This window comes from Vitis vinifera, chromosome 10 (genome assembly GCF_030704535.1).
Source record: "Vitis vinifera cultivar Pinot Noir 40024 chromosome 10, ASM3070453v1".
NCBI classification, from domain to species: domain Eukaryota; kingdom Viridiplantae; phylum Streptophyta; class Magnoliopsida; order Vitales; family Vitaceae; genus Vitis; species Vitis vinifera.
In genome coordinates this window covers 11,137,739-11,143,738 of record NC_081814.1, presented here as the reverse complement: position 1 = coordinate 11,143,738, position 6,000 = coordinate 11,137,739, and the positions used below count along the sequence as shown (strand labels likewise).

General features: G+C 36.1%; 1 pseudogene; it reads right to left on the bottom strand.

Moving 5' to 3' along the window:
* Window positions 1-690: 690 nt before the first annotated feature.
* Window positions 691-6,000, bottom strand: part of LOC100246298 (beta-amyrin synthase 1-like) — a 92,108-nt pseudogene continuing 86,798 nt past the window's right edge.

The following is a 6,000-nucleotide window of genomic DNA, read 5'->3' as shown; positions in this document are numbered from 1 at the left end:
GCTCTCTCTCAAAATATCCCCCAGCGGCCAGGCAAGAGACCTCCTTTGCCGTTGAAAATATCTCTCCTTCACAAGCTAATATCCACTCCCCTGTTCCCCTGCTCAGCATGTCTGGAGCCCCAACCACCACTATGGCTATGGTCAGTTGCTCCCCACACGTTTCATGCAACTGATGTTTCCAGAAAACGGTCCTCGCCCCAGCCTTTCTCAAGTTGACACACATAAAACCTTAGAAATGCTCCACCTGATAAGAAATGAGCTGCAGCTAGATGGGGGTCTACAAATATGCCCCTCTTCGGTAAAGTTCACGAATGTAAAAGACATGAACACTAGAGTGAAAAGAAAGTGTGAATAGTGAGTGGAATGAAGTGGACTTTACCGAAGAACCAAGGAGACCCCCATAGGGACACTGGTGAAACACGAACTCGCTCAGACTAACAGATGGACAACGAGGCTATAATCCCAATAAGGAAGGATGTCTCAAAATGCCTCTGCAGCCGCACTAAGGACCCAGACTCCCTCTAAAACGTCTCCGAGAGTGATTCAAAAATCGATGTCAAAGATGAGTAACGGTCGAACCACCCTGGAGTATAGAAAAGACTACGCTCAAAGGAGACTGCCCTAGGCGAGCTATACGAGAATGCCGAGTGTAGGGTGCCCAATAACATGACAAAAATACGTATCGTGAACTCAAAGGACCGTGCCATGAGCAGTGAGAAGGGAAATCTGAAAAAGCAATGATGAATAGGCAATGAGCACAGGGTAACAAAGTGAGGAAAAATGAGGATAAGTGTGAAAAATGGATGATACATGGTGACCCAAAAATGCCTGAATGAGTATGCATAATGACTCTGAATGCCAAAACTGAAGATGTGACTCTGAATGTCATACTGAACAAAGACCCTGGACGTCGAACTGAATTGATAAGATGAATGACCAATCGATATGGGTGCGGTCCCGACTCAAGCTAAACACAAACTGATAGGAAAATGACCGATCGATATAGGTGCGGTCCTAAGAACACAAGCTGACACAGAAAATGATCCGAATAAAGCTATATATCCTACCCTCAATGCTTCGGTTGTGCAGTCAGAGAGTTGCCAACCATGATCGCGATCAGAGAAAGTTCAAGCTCCTTTTGAAAAGTGACGATACCTACTTCGGTAATCACCAGATGGATTTTCTTGACACTGCAATTTAAATTTGGTATGATAATGGTTGTAAGCTTAATGAAGATGCAGAGCATGGTAGTGGCAGAGGTTTTGGGAGTGTATAAGTAAGAAACCTGTGATAATTTAACGAAGTCGTGACCTTTCTTCAGAGTAGTCCCATATTCTTCAACCATACCACTTTCCAGGATGGCTTGAATGCAAAAAGAAGTGTCCCATAGCTGACTCCCAAAACTCTGCAGTTACAGCAACAAGTTAGCATTATGGATGGTGAATTTGGAGGTGATGATTGAGTAGAACCAAAATGGTTGGGTGTTGTAACAAACCTGCACTTTCATTCCATCCTCTGCCAACCATAAGTAGTCGGGAATTCGGGCAAGGTGATGCTTGAAAGCATCTGAATTTGAGTCTGGATTCTCTGCCCAAACAGCCATCATGTGGAAAGCCTGCAAAAATTAATGTTGCCCTAATATAAAAACAATGTCTAAACCTTCAATTATTTGACCCCAATGCATTCCAGCATTCCTTCTAATCTATTCCATCTCTGCTCTCACACTCTCACTTACCTTATGCACACACCCAGGAGTCATATATCTACTATTCTCATCTTCCCAATGAATGATTTCAATTGCTTTCTTTACAGCAGTCTCTCTAATTTTGGAGGCGGGCCAACGTTTCAGAATTGGCTCACCAAAGTGATAAAGCGCACCCCAAAACACATCTTGTATTAGGGAATGGGGGTAGTAGTAATCCTCCTGCATCCATTCAATATTTTAGCCCAAGGTTAATGGGGGTGGGGATGGATTTAGCATGCCCCTTTTCACAAGAAAACTACACTTTAAATATACAAAGAGTCTTATTATAGAACCTAAACTAGCAACTGCAAAATCCCAAACCACTTTCTCTACAATCAACCAACCTTTGCGCATAAAATTCGCGCTTTAGCCCAATCAATTTCATGGTATGGTTCAGTGTGCATTTCTTCCCTCAGTTGTAGAACCAGATCAGTAATGGGTGCCTGAAATCTTGTGCCGTATAAATACGACATAGGCATGTAAACTGTTCGACTGTAGCACCACATTTTATCTGCAACACAAACATTTCCATAGAAAACAAGTTCATAAAATAAAACCATGAAGCCTAAGTGAGATCAAAATACTCAATATATAGTTACTGCATATTGCCTACCTGGATGCATGGGCAAAAATGAAGGGAAAAGCCAGAACTCTGGTGGCAAAGGGTTGCAGCCAGACCACTCATACAACCCAAACACCTTAAAACACACAAAAATCAATTAAGCCAATAGCAATGGAAAATCTTTCTTCCAAACCAACAAAAGATCACCAACTTATGAACTCACCGAGAGATAACACTTCCCCCAAGATGGTGAATAGGTTGCACCGCCGTGATCGAGAATCCATTTCCTTCCTGCTGCCACAGCCTTGTCATCAGGTCCTACTCCTAGTATACGCATGGAGATGTAGTTGAGGGTTGTTCCAAGCATTGTGCTGTGCCCCTCGATATGGAATCCCCACCCACCATCTTCATTCTAATCATCCAACACATTCCATTACTATTCCAAATGGGAGATGAAAATATTGTGAGCCAATTAAAGATGGTGAGATGAGTTTGATTAGTACTTGATGGTTATTAATGTAGTGAAGAACCTCCACTTTGTGTTCCAGTGTTAGGCCAATATTCAGGGTTCCAGTAAAGTATAGCACCATGATCTGCATACCAAGTTGGAATAACACTTTAGGTGTTAGTTAATTCAGAAATTAAACTCAATAATTTTTTTTTTCTCAAAAAAAAGGGGTTCTTAGAAAACATACCAGAGGAGGTGTGAAAAACAAAGGACCAGCGTTCTCAGCAGGTCAGTGACCATCCTTGGCCTGGATGGCTCTATTCAGCCTCACAGCTTTCCTCACTACAGTTGTCACTGCTTCATATGTTACTTCTTCCTTTTCTCCCAACCTCACTGGTGGTATGCTCAAATCTATTTGGTTTTCCTTGATAAGCTGTGATTTTTAATTTGGACATTGGAATGGAGGGATTATGTTGTCAGAATTCAAACTTCCTTGCGAAATTAAAATGATTTTTCAAAAGTAAATTATTTTTAGCAAATGCAAACATTTTTTTTTGTATCATTTTCAATTCAACCAAGTTATAGAAAAAAAAAAAAAAACCAAGAAAATATGGCACAACATTTTAGGCACCCAAGAAAACAGTTTTCGATTTTTTAGAACAAAAAATCAAGAAAATACGTCTTTCAATCAAAAACTATTTTCTATTTTCTATTTTCAGATAATATCTTTTACTCGTTTTCTATTGTTTTCACTTGTTATCTAAGGGCTATTTAAAAAAATAATTATACAAACATGTAGAATAATTAAAAATAAAACAATAAACATAAAAATTGTTTTTAAAACATTTTTAAAAAATATTTAAAAAAAGTTACAAATATTTTAGGTTTTTAAATAAACTTTTGTTTTATGAAACATTAAAGAACAATTTAAAAAAAATTATTTTCAAAAACTGTTTTACATAACTGTTTTGCATAACTATTTTTTCTAGCAGTTTTCTATTTAATAGAACAAAAATAGAAAAAAAAGAAAAAAGAAAAACATTTGGTAAATAGAAAACTATTTTCAATTTTTTGTTTTTAGGAACAAAAAAACTTGTAAGATCACATCTTTTAGTTTTTTTCAAATGTTTTCACTTGTTTTGTAAGAGTTATTTTAAAAAACTAATTATATAAATATGTAGAATGATTAAAAATAAAGTGCTAAATATAAAATTATTTTTAAAACATATTTTAAAGTATTAAAAATAGATTAAAAATATTTCAAGTTACCAAACAAACTTTTGTACTACAAAACATTATAGAACAATTTTTAAAAATTATCTCTCATAACTATTTTCGAAAGTCGTTACGAAAGAAGGCCTAATGTTTTACCATTTTTAAAAATTAACTAATGGAAGATACTACATACACTATCACTTTTATCACATTTTTTATTATAGACATTCCGGCAAGTAAACTTATATTTACTAAAAAGTGATTAGTTGTATTAAATAAAAAAAATAGCATTTTACTATTACTAAATTTTCACTTTACAAGGTGAGAAAGATGACAAAGGTTTTGGCCTTTTTTTAAACAAATATAAATATTTGCTTTTGGGCAACTAAATTATATGTCCTGATCATCAAATTTCCAATATGAGGAGGAGCTTAGTTGTTAGTTGCAAAAAGTGTGGTTTGGCCATATCACTATCCAGGTCTCATTGTCCTAAACCTGAAATATCTTTTTCCTTGGCTAGTTTTCAAAGAATATCAAAGTATGACCATTAATTACCAGTTGATGCCCAAAGGCAAGTACGGTCCTCTCACGCCCACCCCTAGTTGCATCTTCCCATCCAACTGGAAACTCGGTGAATTTAGGCCAAGACCCAGAACAAATTTTAGTTGAAAAACCATATATATATATATATATGTATAAATTTCCATGAAGGCCCTTTAATTAATATTAAATTTTATTGTGATCACTTCATCAACCTCAGAAGCAAAATACCATGTTGGAAGATAGTAGAGGAAAATTTTTTATCCAAAGATATCATCATGAATAAAAGAGCATATACCTGCATCCTCATTAGGAGATCCCCATTAGGTTTGTAGCGAAACCGATTCTTTGTGAAATTTTCCTGGACTTTCCTGACCTCTTCTCGCTCTTCTGGGGTCCCAGCTTCACGGTCGAACTCCCAGATCTGCCTGCCAACAAAGTTGTTGAGGCTGTACAGCCATGGACCATGCCCTCCTGCAATTTTGAGCTTCCACATACTGCATTTTTGTTTATATATATAAACATCATCATCACTTCAGCTCATGCAGTAACATTCTTATCCATTAACCATATACTATCAAGTATAGAAATATCGAGATCATTGTTTCCCATAGTTTAAAACAAGACCAACTCCAATTTTACAGAGAAGGCATGCAGACAATTGCAGAAGCAGAAGAAGAAACGGGAGGAGAAGGGATAAAACTGATTTTTCCAGGTTACAAAATAAAAAATAAAAATAAATAAATAAATAAATAAATAAAAAGGAAGCCTGCATGTTATAATTCAAAAACAAATCTACCCAGAAAGTTTTTGCATAGAATTCTAAAGAAGCGATATAGAGAAAAAAAAAAAAAAAGAGAAAATTTTATAAAATACGAAACCTGAACTTTGTCTGTGGAAGATGTAGGCGAAGAGAGGTTGAGGAGTTGATGAGAAGCGAGAGAGGTGGTCACTCCTTTATATAGACTCCCAATTGGCAAAGGGAAGGACGTGGCTGAAGATAGTAATTGATAATAAAAATAATTATAAAATGTTTAATTGTCTTTGGTGAGCATACAGTCTATACTACTCAGAAAGTACTCGATGAAGAATTTGAAGAAAAATATGAAGAATTTGAAGACAAACTATGGAGGAACACCTCAATTCATTCTATGATTTTTTTTTATTTTTTTTTTACAATGAATGAAAGCATAAATAAATAGCCTACAGATATGAGACAATTCCGAAATGGAATTTCTTTTACATGGAAAGTGAATAAACTCTTACATGGGAAGTGAATAAACTACTCTTACATGGAAAGTGAATAAACTACTCTTACATGGAAAGTGAATAAACTACCTTGGTAGAATTACTCCTAAATCAATTATAATAAAGGCTGTACATTACACTAATTAGGGAAGTAAACAGAGGATGCTGGCTTGATTTCCAACACTCCTCCTCAAGCCGCGTTGTAGATGTTGATCATTCCAAGTTTTTCTGTCAGATCTTCGA